Source organism: Triticum dicoccoides, chromosome 1B, assembly GCF_002162155.2.
Source record: "Triticum dicoccoides isolate Atlit2015 ecotype Zavitan chromosome 1B, WEW_v2.0, whole genome shotgun sequence".
NCBI lineage: Eukaryota > Viridiplantae > Streptophyta > Magnoliopsida > Poales > Poaceae > Triticum > Triticum dicoccoides.
The window spans coordinates 233,328,431-233,342,436 of NC_041381.1; positions in this window are offsets into that span (position 1 = coordinate 233,328,431).

Sequence of the window (14,006 nt, forward strand, 5' to 3'; positions counted from 1 at the left end):
GGGGGGAGAAGAAGGAGGCACAGGAGGAGAGAGAAGCCAAGCAGGACCCACACATCAGCGACCCCAAGCCCCGGCCCCGCCACTGCCAGCGTGGATAAGTGGAGACGGTTTTTTAGTTTTACGCTTTCTGTTTAGGAAAATGTACTCACGGGTATTTCTCAGCCTGAATACGTTTCCTCTACAGCGAATACGTATTCCTTCAAAATGTGTTTTCTGTTTTTCCACTCAGGGGCTTGTTTGTGATGATTTTATTATAGATAGGTCCCTGGCAGAAAAACCCTTATAACTTTTTGATCCTAACTCCAAATGAGGTGATTCCAAAGCCCACTTCTTTGTTTCGTTGAGCCCGTTCTAAAGGATTCATTTTCAAGATGTTTAAACATTCTGAAAATGACCATTTTGCCCTTGCCCTTATTCAGCCCCCTTCCGAGAGAGAACGTTTTCTGGTGATTCTTTTCGTGAGCTTATCGTACTTCTTCTCGGTGATTCCACCCCTCCCAGGCAAGCCACACCCTCCATTTGCATGATTGCAATGTAGTGACATGGTTTACTTATTTAAATTTATTTAAAATACTGCATTAGCTACATGCGACTTGATGATGGCATTTCTCGGAGTTGTTTTTGATCTTGCTATTGTCATGATGTTATTTGGATTATTAGGGCTTATATTTTGCATGCAGTTGAGGGAAGTCATGTTTCCATTGGATCATTAGTGGCTAGTATGATTATTTTCATGATGGTAGTTGGTATGTTGCTTTGGAGTATTGTTTCTGGAGATGATGCTTGCATCTGGTTCTTAGCTGGATAGTTTGTTCTTGCTATTGGATTAGTAGTATTATCGTTCTTGGATTCAGCATGCTCTTAGTATTTTGTTACCCTCTGAGTATTATGTTATGGCTAGGTTATGCTTTGGATTATTTGTTGGATATTGCTACAACTTGGATTACAAATGGATATATGATATCGGAGTATCCGATCTACCTTCGGGATAAATTCCGTCATTAAGTTGGTCAGTTGCCACCGAACCGAGCTTTTCCAGTGCAACCACATTTGCCTTTAAGGGAAGGCCCTAATGCGGTCTATTGACATGTCTCTCGCCGGTGCCTCCAACGAAGGAAGGTTATGGGTGTGCGTTACCCTGGCCGAGTAAGCAGACATAACCTTGTGTGCCCGTAGATGGTATTGAGATATCTTGTCCCTGTTTGGGACCGTTTATGTTTGGCCATGACGGTGGCTGTTGGATGTCTTTGGTAGACATCGGGGCCACCCAGGACCTAGCAAAGAGAGGGGAGTTGGTCGGAGTGGCCGGGAGAGTGTCATGGGCAATAGATCAGTTTTGTTGGAATGCCGTTGGTCCACACGGATGGGAGTGCGAGACCATGGGTTCCGTGATGTGGGTACAGTGTGCTAACATCTACAGAGTGTGTGTTAAATATATCGATAGCCGCGTCCTTGGTCATGGGCATAGTTTGTACTAGGTCACACGTTCGATCAACACTCACGTGACAAAATTACTTTTATAGGACTAATATGTTGATATGATGAGTTATAACAATTTGGCAGGATGTCGATGATGAGGTTGGGATGATCTCGAGGATGATAATTCAGTTTGTGATGTGGTCATGAGGTGACCGTGTGGATATTGTCATCATGAGGTGATCATGTGGATGTTTTGATCACGAGGTGATCATGTGGACCACGAGGTGGTCGAGATGGTATATTGCTTGGCCGGATATCCAAGAGTAAGATGGTTCTTGAGATCAGATATGTTGGTTCATTGGCATTCTAGTAGTTTTATATATCATGCTTAGTTATTGTTTCCACATCCTGGTAGCTATTAATAAAATTAACCTGCTAATGCTATGTTGTTGTCTTGCCTTGATGCTTTTGGTTGTTGTGGTATTGTAAGTAAATTCAATATACTGACCTGGCGTGTCATGCCAGATTGCAGGTGATGCCATGCTTGATTGTTTTCTTGTCGAGGTTACCGCGCGTGCGAGCTAGATCGTGTCCCGGCCAGAGTCCCTACGGAGTGGAGTTCACCACCTTCGTCATTTTTCCGCTGCTAGAAGATTTCCGCTTCTACGAGTTGTTCCGCTGCTAGCATAGAGCAAGTGTAGTATTCTGGGCATAGCGTCGTCGTGCTGATGTGATCCTTTGTAACATCAGACCCTTGCATTTATCCTTTGTAACAAGATCTGATTTGTTATATGCCAAGCAGTGTCATATTCCAGAAGACTTCTCCTCGATCTCTGGGCTGGAATGCGGGGCATTCCGGTTTCTCTGAGCCGAGGTGCCATAGCTAGTTTGCTTTCTTCAGAAAAAATAAAAACTCCAAAAATATTTCAGTGTGTTTCTTTGAAATTCTTTTATTTTCTTTGAGTTGTCGGTAGGAGAAGACCACGATGAAAATGTTGAGTGGTCTCATATGCAATATTATTGATCTAACAAAGAGCTCATGTTACCTTGTCTTCTCCTTTGAACAAAATGTTTGCAGATTCCGGCTTAGTGCACGACACACGTGCACAATTATTATTTTTACATCATTTGGTCGTGCAAGTGAAAGGAAATAATGATGATGATTTGATGAACTAATTGCGATGAAGGAAAGCTGGTATAAACTCTTCATGTTTTTGTTTGTTTTCGTTTTTGTAAATATGTTTAGCTCATCGTTCTTGATTCAGAATATTATGGAGTAAACATGTTTCTGATGACAATTAGAGATTATAGTTGCTCATGCGATGCTTAAACAACCAGGAGTGGATAATTATTTATCTTGAGTGTCAACATGCATTAAAATGGTTATGATGTAGTATGATAGTATGGTATCGTCCTCTGAATGATTCCATTGGCTTGACTTGGCACATGTTCACACATGTGGTTGATTCAAAAACAACAAAACCTCCATGATATTTATGTTCATGGTGTTTATATCCTACTCATGATCCTACTTAATGTTAATTATTCTCAATGCATGCTTATGACCGTTTTCGCTCTCTGGTTGCTCGCTTCTCAATTTATTTGCTAGCCTTCGCCTGTACTAAGAAGGAATATTGCTTGTGCATCCAAATCCTTAAACTCAAAGTTGTTCATGAGTCCACTATATCTACCTATATGTGGTATTACCCAGCTGTCCTAAGTAAATTTGCATGTGCCAGCTCTAAACATTACTAGTAAATTGTACATGCTTTACACATCATTCAATTATGTGTGCAAAATTCAATTCATGGATACACGACTTGCTCCCTTCAAACATGCTACCTTCGCATGTAAATCTTCATCGAGTTCATTTTTCTAGCCATTCTGTTTTGTATGTATGTTGCATGAAAAAATGGGTGCACTCCTTTATATAAAGCTTTACATGCTTAGGGTTACTCTCTCGTACTAAGCTTACTTTGAAACTTCTTGAAAACTTCTAGCTTCTCCCTGACGCAGTTAGTGCACACGTTGCGGATCCTCTGCCACTATGTGTGCCTTGACCAGTCACATGCATGAATGGATAACCTTAGGCAAGTGAAACTTTTCCTACATTGGTATATAGTGATGGTTCTAGAAATCAGTGGTATGTTCACTAGTACTGTAGCTCGTACTATAGCTGCGAATCCCACAATTTTCATCCATCCAATTGACTCTATCAATGGCTCACATTGCTTTTTGGTTTTGAGATCGAAACATTTAAAACTCGTACACTATAGAGTAGTATAGAAAAGTAAGCATCTGTTTTGTATGCCCGTACCGCTCATGGAGCGACAGGGGGCGGTCAGTATCATCCATGCTAAGCGGGTTATTCTCATGATGGGTGTTTACTCACTTGTCATCGCATGAGAGAGGCTGGTAATTGCGGGTCCCAGTCCTATAATCAAAATAAAAATATAATGAAACAAACTCCCCCAGAAAGTTGTTGGTATGGACGACACCCGTGAATTCGGCTAGCCATGGCTTGCGTTTGTTGGTTGAGGGGGAGTAAACATTACCTTTCCTCTTGGGAACCGCTGATTATGTGTTTAGCATGGAAGGTATTGAAAAGCCTCGGTCGTAACATTGATGGGAAAAGTACACCCCTCAAAATTATATTCATGTCTGTTTTAAGCTTTGAGCTATGGCACCGCCGCAAATCCATGCTTCCCTCTGCGAAGGGCCTATCTATTTACTTTTATGTTATTCACTTTTATTGTTGAGCCATCACCTTATGATTCAAGCACCAATTGGAGAGCACTATTGTCATTCTTATGCATTGAGTATAGTTGATGTTGAGTGTGACATGACTGGATCTCTTCTACCATGAATTACGATGTTTTGTTGTTGCTTGAACTTCAGAGGTGCTCTAAATTTATGTTTTGCGGTCTCCAGAAGGGCTAGCAACATACCATGTTATCATATTATATCATGATTGTTTTGACAAATTGTTGGCATCTAGATATCTTACTATTGCTTGCTAGTTAGTTAAGTCATTAGTATGAGTAAATGTGATACCTAATTGTTATCATGCACATGGTTGGTTAAGCATATATACAAAAACAAGAATAAAAGGAGTTTGTAAATTTTTTTCTTTATCACTTTTATTTTGTCAACTGAATGACTTGATGACAAGCAATGAATTAAGCTTGGGGGAACTAATACGTCCCAGATGTATCTACTTTTCCAAACACTTTTACTCTTGTTTTGGACTCTAATTTCCATGATTTGAATGGAACTAACCCGGACTGACGCTGTTTTCAGCAAAATTGCCAGAGTGTTGTTTTTGTGCAGAAATAAAAGTTCACGGATTGAGCTGAAATTTACGGAGAATATCTTCAGAATATATAAAAAATATTGGCGAATAGATCTACTGGAGGGGGCCCACCCAGGAGCCACAAGCTCATGGGTATGCCCCCAGTCTTGTGGGCCCCTAGAGACTCCAGCAACCCTAGGTCCAACTCCATAAGTACCGTCTCGCAGAGAAAAAAAGGAGAAAGAGAAGGAGTCATCGTGTTTTATGATACAGAGCCGCCGCCAACTCTTGTTCTTCATCGGGAGGGCTGATATGGAGTCTGTTTGGGGCTCCGAAGGGTGGAAATCATCGCCGTCATCATCATCAACCCTTCTCCATCAACAATTCCATGAACCTCACCACCGGGAGTGAGTAATTCTTTCGTTGGCTTGTTGGATGGTTATGGTGTTGAATGAAATTTGTCATGTAATTGAGTCCATTTGTTAGTGCTTGATCCCTAGTATCCACCATGTTCCAATACTGATGTTGCTATGACTTTGCTATGCTTAATGCTTGTCACTAGGCCCCGAGTGCCATGAATTCAAATTTGAACCATGGCTCGATTGCATTACGGTGGGTGAACAAGTTATTGTTGGGCAATTGATAGAAAAGCACACAGACGATATCCAAGGCAACAATCATGTATATAGGCATCACGACTGAGACAAGTAGACATACACCTGCCTGCATCTACTATTATTACTCCACCAATCGATTGATATCCAGCATGCATCTATGGTATTAAGTTCATGAAAAATGGAGTAACGCCTCACGAAAGATGGCATGATGTAGACAAAGTAACGCAATCAATATGAATAAACCCCGTGGTTTTACTCTTAATGGCATCAATACAAATACGTGTCGTGTCCCCTTCTGTCACTGGGATATAGAGCACCGCAAGATTGAATCCATCACAAAGCACCTCTCCCACTGAAGATAAATCAATCTAGTTGGCCAAACCAAATAGACAGATCAGAGAGAAATACAAAGCTATAAAAATCATGCATAATAAAGTTCAGAAAAGACTCAATTACTTCTCATGAATATTCGGATCATAACCCACAATTCATCGGATCCCAACAAACACACCGCAAAAGAAGATTACATCGGATAGAACTCCAAGAACATCGAGCGGAACATGGTATTGAAGATCAAATAGAGAGAAGAAGCCATCTAGCTACTAGGTATGGACCCGTAGGTTTGTGGTTAACTACTCACGCATCATTAGAAGGCAACAAGGATGATGTAGAAGTCCTTCTTGATCAATTCCCCTTCCAGTAGAGTACCTAAAAATTGCCTCTACATGGGATCGTGGAAGAACAAAAACTTGCAACAGCAAAAAAAGTGTTTAGGCTGGCTCTATGTTGGATTAGGAATATTTCTGAATTTATAGAAGGGAATTAGGTCGGAGCTGTGTGGGCCCCACAAGCTCAGTTGGCGTGCCTACACTAATGGGGCGTGCCCCTTGAGCTTGTGGCTCTCTCATATCTTGTCTGGTCTCCTGCCGAAGCTTCTAGGGTCCCTTCTGGTCTAGAAAATTTTATCCAAAGATTTTTTTCTGTTTGGACTTTGTTTGATATTGCTTTTCTAAAAAGCCAAAAGCAAGCGAAATAACACAACTGGCACTAGGCACTAGGTTAACAGGTTAGTCCCAAAAAAGACATAAAATAGCATATAAATGCGTATAAAACATCCAAGATTGATAATATAATAGCATGGAAAAATAAAAAATTATAGATATGTTGGAGACGTATCATGCCCCTGCCAAGCGCATGGACATTTCTTGCACTTTCAGTGCATACAATATATGTAACCAAGCATCCCCGGAAAGCCCCTATATCTGCATTGATCGCTAACAATCAGGTTGTATCCGCAGCATGTAGCTCCCTCAGGTACTCCGGGCCAAAAACTGGTACCACGACCATGTAGAACTTGTACACTGATGCAAGGGATGTGGACTCACTGATGCGGACATGCTCATCAACAAGATCACCGGGAATCCCGTATACAAGCATCCAACCAGGTGAAGTACATTTTTGATAAGAGGACAAGCCAACCTTTCCAAGGGCATCTCCTTGCATACGAAATAATCACATACACCATCACTCCCTCCTAAATACTGTTGAGCACATATCTAGCCATCCAGAAGTGGCCTCAGAAATGTTTGGGATTCAATAGTAGGGACATGCACTAAAATTAATTGGCGAAGAGTAGGCAATGGTCGGTCTATCCGTTGTGATTCAACGCTGGAGCATGGTCTGAGGTCGATCCCCTGAACCTTGGCCGCTACCTAGCAATGTGGTCATTGACGACAATAGCTGCAACCACAAATTCCACGTCGTTCGATGAACACAAAGTTGATGAAAAAGAACTCATCCCCACTATCCATGGTACCTTGCATGCGAAGCTTCAAACACCTTGAGGATGTGGTGGAGAAGCCGGTCGGTGAAGATCCCTACGCCTCTTCCCCGCATAGGAAGCTGGCCTGTTGAGGTGAGGCTGTCATGGAGAGAGGCCGACGGGCTTGGAGCTAGACAGGCGGCAGCGGAGTCGATGTGGTTGCATGGCTGTCGAGGTGGTACGATGGCAGGAAAAAGAGACCACCGACACCAGCAATAGGCATCGGATGTGGTGTCGAGGTGGGGCAAGTGTATGGGTGTGGGTGGCATTCGTGCGTCCTGAAGTGGGAGGCGGCGTGGCTGGGGGTGTAGTGTGTGGAGGGGGAGGGGAGAATAGACGTTGTATCCAGCAAGGGTATGAAATGGGTCATGGGCAAACAAAAAATAGACGGATGTCTTGTGTCAGTGCATTAGGCCATGATTTTTGTCAGTTTCGACCCAAACGAACGCGCATGGACAAAATGCATTGGTGTGATGGAGTTGTCCTTACCCTCTGGCTATTGTTTGGATCGGGGCCAATTTTGGGTTACCCAACTAAATCCAGATAGGTAGGAGCAAGCAAACCGACCATAGAGAAATAGCGGGACAACTACCAGACCAACCGCTAATGGGATCCATGAAGCATACACCAATCTTATACCGATCGGCAAGAGAAGGATGGAATGACCACAACTCCACCCAATAATGAACGAAATAGGCAAGGTTTTCCTCTAGTTGATCATGAGAGGGCGTGTTTGTGTCAGGGAAATGACACCTATGGGATCATGAGGATCCCTTCTACGGTTGGAGGGGAGAGAGTTGTGCAAAGAGCAAGTCTGGTTATCGGTGCAAGGGATTTTTACCCAGGTTCGGGCTGCAATGGAGTGTAAAACCCTAGTCCTGCTTGAGTGTATATTTCGTGTTCTTGAGTTTTTAGACTAGCTGCTATGCATGCCCATCCCAAAAAGTCTGGATCCTGCTCCAGTACGCCTCGGGCCTCCTTTTATACGTCAAAGGGGTCACCACAGTGGCACACATGAGGTATGAAGTAGCTATAGTGTACAAGCTTACCGTTGCCGTTGATGGACAAAACACATTTAATGCGCGGCTTGGTGCCCTCCAACTTTACCGGGGACGGTAATAGAACTTGTCTCGTTCATCGCCGCCGCACCACATTCTAACACGCATCTAGGCTGACGAGGCATGCAGTGCCAGGCTGGCTGGCTAGTCGTTGTGCTGGCGCGGTGGCAGGGCCTTCACGAAGATCTGCATGCCACCACGCAGGTGCTTGATTACTTAGCCTAGAATCTGCATGCCGCCAAGCAGACGTCTACCTAGTTGGCAAGCTGGCCGTCGCACTGGAATGGACGCGAGGTGGCGAAAACCTTGTCGGGTGCGGGCCTGGCTGTGGCATCGCAATTGTCCCCAGCAAGGGTATTGCCGGGGCCTCACAGTCGTCCCCGGCAAGGGCCTTGCCGGGGGTCTTTGTTCTTTGATCCCCACATAGACCTGCAGGTCATTAGTCTTCACAAAGATCTGCATGCTACTATGCATGCGCCCCCGAGCCTTGGCCTTGACGTTGTTGATGATGTCAGAGCTCACAGCCGCAAGGGTGATGGCCTTGTTGGTGCTTCATGAGCTACCCTATCAAGGAGCTTGACGGGGCCGTGCAAGCCGCCCCGGCAAGGATGTTGCCGGGGGAGGTCCAGCTTATCTTCTGCTCTCCGTTCACTGTCTTGAATGCTGTCTTGGTAGTCTTGTATTCTGTCTTCTACTGGCCTGCTGAGCCTTGCCGCAGGCGTGCTACGACTGCCCGTGCACAAGTAAGTGGTACAGAAAAGCCCATACTTCGGGCCTGGGCCACACATAAGCGTGAAGCGTTGTTGGGCCAGGCCCAGAACAGTTCGCGGGCATGCGTGGCACGGATTAACTGTCATAATCTTCTCGTCAGTTGCGCTTCTCCACGACCAGCATTGACTGCGTGACGTGGGGGTCATGCTTGGTACGGCCGCAGCACACTTGCGACGCCCCACGTCAAACAGTAAACAGGCGGCCCATGCCTTCCCCATAAAAAGAGGAATCCGCAAGGGCGCTGCTCAATTACCCTTCTTGCCTTTCCCAATCTAGGAACCATCGTTCCCCTCTTCTTGCTCGATCGCAAACCAGAGCTCTCACTTCCGCTCGCCACCCTCGTGCTTCCATTGCCCTTGACCTCTCGCCCCTTCTCAGCCGCCATGGCGCCCATGGCAAGCAGGGGCAAGGGAGTGGCCAAGGCCGCCGAAGGGAAGGAGGTACCAGAGAGCGAGCTAGTGAAGCTGCGGAAGAAGCACACCCTCTTCACCTCGATAATCGATGCGCTCACGCTCAGGGACCAATTCAAGTGCATGTGGGGGAGAGAGACGACGGGGCATCCCGCCACGCACATCATCCCCGCTCCCTTCTCTAAGCCTGGTCCAGATAAATATCCTTTCTTTGCCGATTACTTCTTCCGCGGGCTCTGCCCCCCTTTCTCACATTTCTTCGACGACATCATGCACACCTATGGCTTCCACCTTCTGGATTTCACGCTGAACGCCATGGCGTGCATGGCCCTCTTCGACCACCTTCGTGAGGGCTTCGTCGGTGTACATCCCAACACGGCGCTCTTCCACCATTACTTCGTCCCTCGCATCCAGCCAGGGGATGCCATCTCTGGCTGTATTACTTGGATCCCAAGGGCTCTGAACAAGGGTACATACCCGGAGGTGTCCCAGAAGGAGAAGTCGGAAGACTGGCGGGGCCGGTGATGCTAGATCGTGGAGGAGGATCCGCGGCCGTTCTGTCAGGTCCGTCAGAAGCCGCCGACCCGCGGCAAGCATTGGGGCGCCTTGGATGTTAACGATGAGAAACATACGATCGCCACCACCAGAGTCCATCGCCTCACATAAGCCGGGCTCACGCTTGAGATGGCCGAGGACGACTTCATCCGCCGATGCATTTCTCCTCTGCACAATAAGGGGAGGCCGGCCTAGGGCTTCAAGAATCTTTCAGACATCATGAGGCTTCGCCCCGGCTTGAATTACAACTTCACAGTGATACAACACGCGTCCCTCTGCCAGAAGCTTTTGTAGCTCAAGGTTGACAAGGCCGGCAAGGCCGAGAAGACCGGCAAGGCCGGCAATCTATTCAGGTTGCAGGCAGGGGTGGTCCCGCTGAGCAACAACTCTTGCCTGACCTCCATTATCACCATGATGCCGGTGTTCAACATGCACAACCTTGATCAGACCTGGGATGAGCCAATAGCGGAGCTGGTGCAGGGATTCTTCGACAACTTGTCAGAGAAGTACGTCTGCAACTAGCCGCACATCTTCTTCGGTGGTGGGAGGGATGAGCTGGCGTACATTGCCGCCAGGGGGGAGGAGGCAACACTTGCCGAGGAGGCCGGTAGCCTTGGCACCGGGGAGGATAAGGACAAAGAGGAGAATAAGTCTATTGAGTGGACGGGGTATGCCAGGGAACCCAGCAGCGCCGGCGCCGGGGTTCCCCTTGCTAAGGAGGCGGCTGAGGAGTCGGCCGAGGAGGCATCTAATCGGACAGGCCATCAGCCCCAAAGAAGAATGTGTCCTGCGGCAGGCTGGCTCCGCGAGCCAGTCCGGCCCGACAAGGCCATGCAGCGGCAAGAAGCCCAGGCGCAACCCATGCGTCAGACGCGGCGAAGGAAGCCGCGGCAGTGAAGAAAGCTGCGGCCGCTACCTCCTCCTTGACCAAGCGTCCCAGGACTCCATCTCCTACTCCTCCCTTTGTAGACACCGTCCCGGTGGCCTATTTCGGCCTTGTGTCCTTTAGCCCGAAGAGGAAGTGGAGGCCAGAAGGGGAAGACAAGTAAGCACCTTGCCTCCCCATCCATTTCCTGATCCTTCATTTAGATTATCTTATCTTGACTTGATCTTGTCTTCACAGCGACACGGAGACACTGGATCAGAGGGTGGCGAAGAGAGCCAAAGCCTCAACGGGCGATGAGCCCCCAGCAAGTGCTTCATGTTCGCCGGGACGATCGTGATCAACCCGGACACCAGCCCTCAATGCAGCCCACGTTCCAGCCCCCAGCGTGAGTCCGTTACTCATTTCCCGCTCGCGGGCGTTGGAGTGTGTATCTTCAGTGCTAACCTTGCCGGGTTCGTAGGAGGAGAGCGCCAACAAGAAGGGGCGCTGAGGGCCACCCCTAATACACTGCCCCCGTCGATCACGCCACCCAGGGGTGGGTCCTTGGCAAGGGCATCCACAACGGGCCCAATGCGTGGAGGAAGAGGCGGCGAGCACAGGCGCCGGTGGCTCTGTCCCGGCAACAAGCATTGCCGGGGAGGGAACCACTTCTCCTCAGCTCATCACAGGTAAGTTGCTTGCCTCCCATCCCTTGCCATCTTTTCCATGCAATTTTCTTTCTTTTCTTGTTCCGAGCTTCGATTTTGATTTTGATTCTGCCTCATTCTCCATTTTGGTTTCCATAACCTCTCTCGATGGATCAAACGGACGTCAATGCTATCATCGAGGAGACCGCCAAGGATGCCGAAGCTGAGGCCGCCAAAATCATTGGCGAGGAGGCCGCCAAGCCTTCTGCCGAGGCGACCATCAGGGCTGCTGCTGAGGAGGCCACTAAGGGGCCTGCCGAGGAGGCAGCCAAGGGGTCTGCCGGGAAGGCTGGCAAGGAAACCGGTGACCGTACTGACGACAACTTTGCCACAGGAGCGGCTAGCGCTGCACCGGTTCCGGAGCCCTCGGCGGCTGGGGACGAGGTGATCATTGACCGGCCCCCATCCTCTACAGCCCCCACCTCAAGCAAGTACTTGAAGGTGGGCGACGATCTGTTCGTCAGCATCCTAAGGACCGTAAGCACCGGAGTGCCAACCAAAGGGGAGGTTTTTGACGACGAGGTCATCGCCGCTACCGGGATCCAAGTTGTCGACGAGCCGAGCGCCAGCAGCAGCGGTTCCAAAGAAGACCAGCTCCTCCAGGCCATGAGCACCAATTTTCTGAAGCTCCAGGCGCTCTACCGCGCCTTTAAGGATAAAGCGGACTCCAGGATGGCGACCGTGGACAAGGGGGAAGCAGATTTCGAAGAGCGTGTCACTCAAATGCAAACATGGTTCACCGAGGCCCAGCAAGATCTAAAGGTCGCCCAGTATCAGCTGAGCGAGCGCTGGCACGCGCTCCTCCTGAAGCAAGCTGACATCAAGAAGGCTCAAGAGGTGGCCACTGCGCAGGCCGCCAGGGAGGAAGCTGACCAGAGGCAGTGCCAAGTTCCGCTTGATGCCCAAGAAGAAGACCTTGTTTCCCATGAAGGGGCGCTTGCTGCCAAGCTTCACACCAAGGACGAAGAGGTCAAAAATCTTGTCGTGCAGCGGACCTAGGAGCTGAAGAAGGAGCACAAAGACGCACTCGATGATCTGGCCCTGGACCATGCCGGCAAGCTGAAGGAGGCCGTTGGTGGTGTTGAGGCCACAGAGGCCGCCAAGAACGAGCTGGCCGACAAGGTGAAGAAGCTGGAGCTGGAGCTGGAGGAGCTAAAGAAGGAGATCTTGATGCTGAAGGACAACAGGGACAAGACTGTCCGCGCCTTGGCAGATTTGGAGGTCACCATCTCCGACAAGACTAAGCTGCTCTCCGAGGCCGACAATTCCATTGTCGATCTGAACCTGAAGCTGGACACCTTGGAAGGGACACTTTTGGAGACCAGGGCCCATGAATAGACCTTGATCAAGGACCTCATGGATGAGAAACAGCTGCTGCAGAGCGCCGCCGCCACCCATAATGACTTTGTGGGCGGCATGAAGCTCTGGGCCAGCCGCCTTGTTGATATTGCGGAGAGGCTCACCACGCAGTTGTCTGACATGGGCATGCCAAGCTTCAGGTTCTCCTGGGAGGTGAATGTGAGCGAAAGTACCAGGCTAACCCTATTCTTTGAGCGCGTCCTTGACGCCCTGATGCTGCTCCGCTCCAACCGAGCGACTTATCTGGCCAACAAGGCCCGGAAGCTTTGCCGGGGCGCCCATCTCAAGGTGCTCACCAAGGTGGCGTACTAGAACCCCATTGTCGACTTCGCAAATGCGCTTAAGAGATTGCTAGAGGATGCGTACCTCAAGGCGCTCGAAGAGGTTATCGAGCCCATCATCAGCTGCGTTGGCGGAGTCAAGAAGTTGGAGGTCCAGCGCCAGGATTAGCCGCTCCGAATTCGTACCCAAGACGATTTCATCTCAAGTTATAACTTGTTGTGTTTTGAACTGAATGCATGTTATTTCCCTGTTTGATCTCTCTTTGAACGTACTTCACCCTATGCTTAGTGGGATAGGCTTGCTGGCGTGCACACCCTTGCAGCAAGCGCTTTGAGGAACGGATCCTTAGTAGTCTGCTGGGGGCGTCGCTGTCGGTCAAGACACCTTGCCCGTTCTTAGTGCAGCCACTTGAGCTGTTGAGCGGACTCGAAATAGAGCGAGGGTGCTACCAATCATGGCAGGGTTCCTTCGCGTGCAGGTTTTCCATACAAGAACCAAAATCATTCGAGGAAAATAACCTTACAAAACAAGAAAATCACTCAAAGTTTGGCGTGACTTAGATTTTTGTTGTTGCACGGATCGTCGTCGCAGTTGTAGACGACACCGCTCGCCTGGCTGCTCGTACCAGAGTGATGTGGATGGTCTTGATCTCCTCCTCCACCAGCATCCACCATGTCGCCTATTCGCGCTGGCATAGGCAGACCGGCCCTAGACGAACCGATCACCGTGATCGTCTTCTTCTTCGGAGCCATGGTGATGAAGAAACTGACGCATTAACTACTAGACCAGATTTTCAAAACTTCCGCTCTCCTACCTAGCGCACCAAAGATGTTGGGGAAACGACACCTA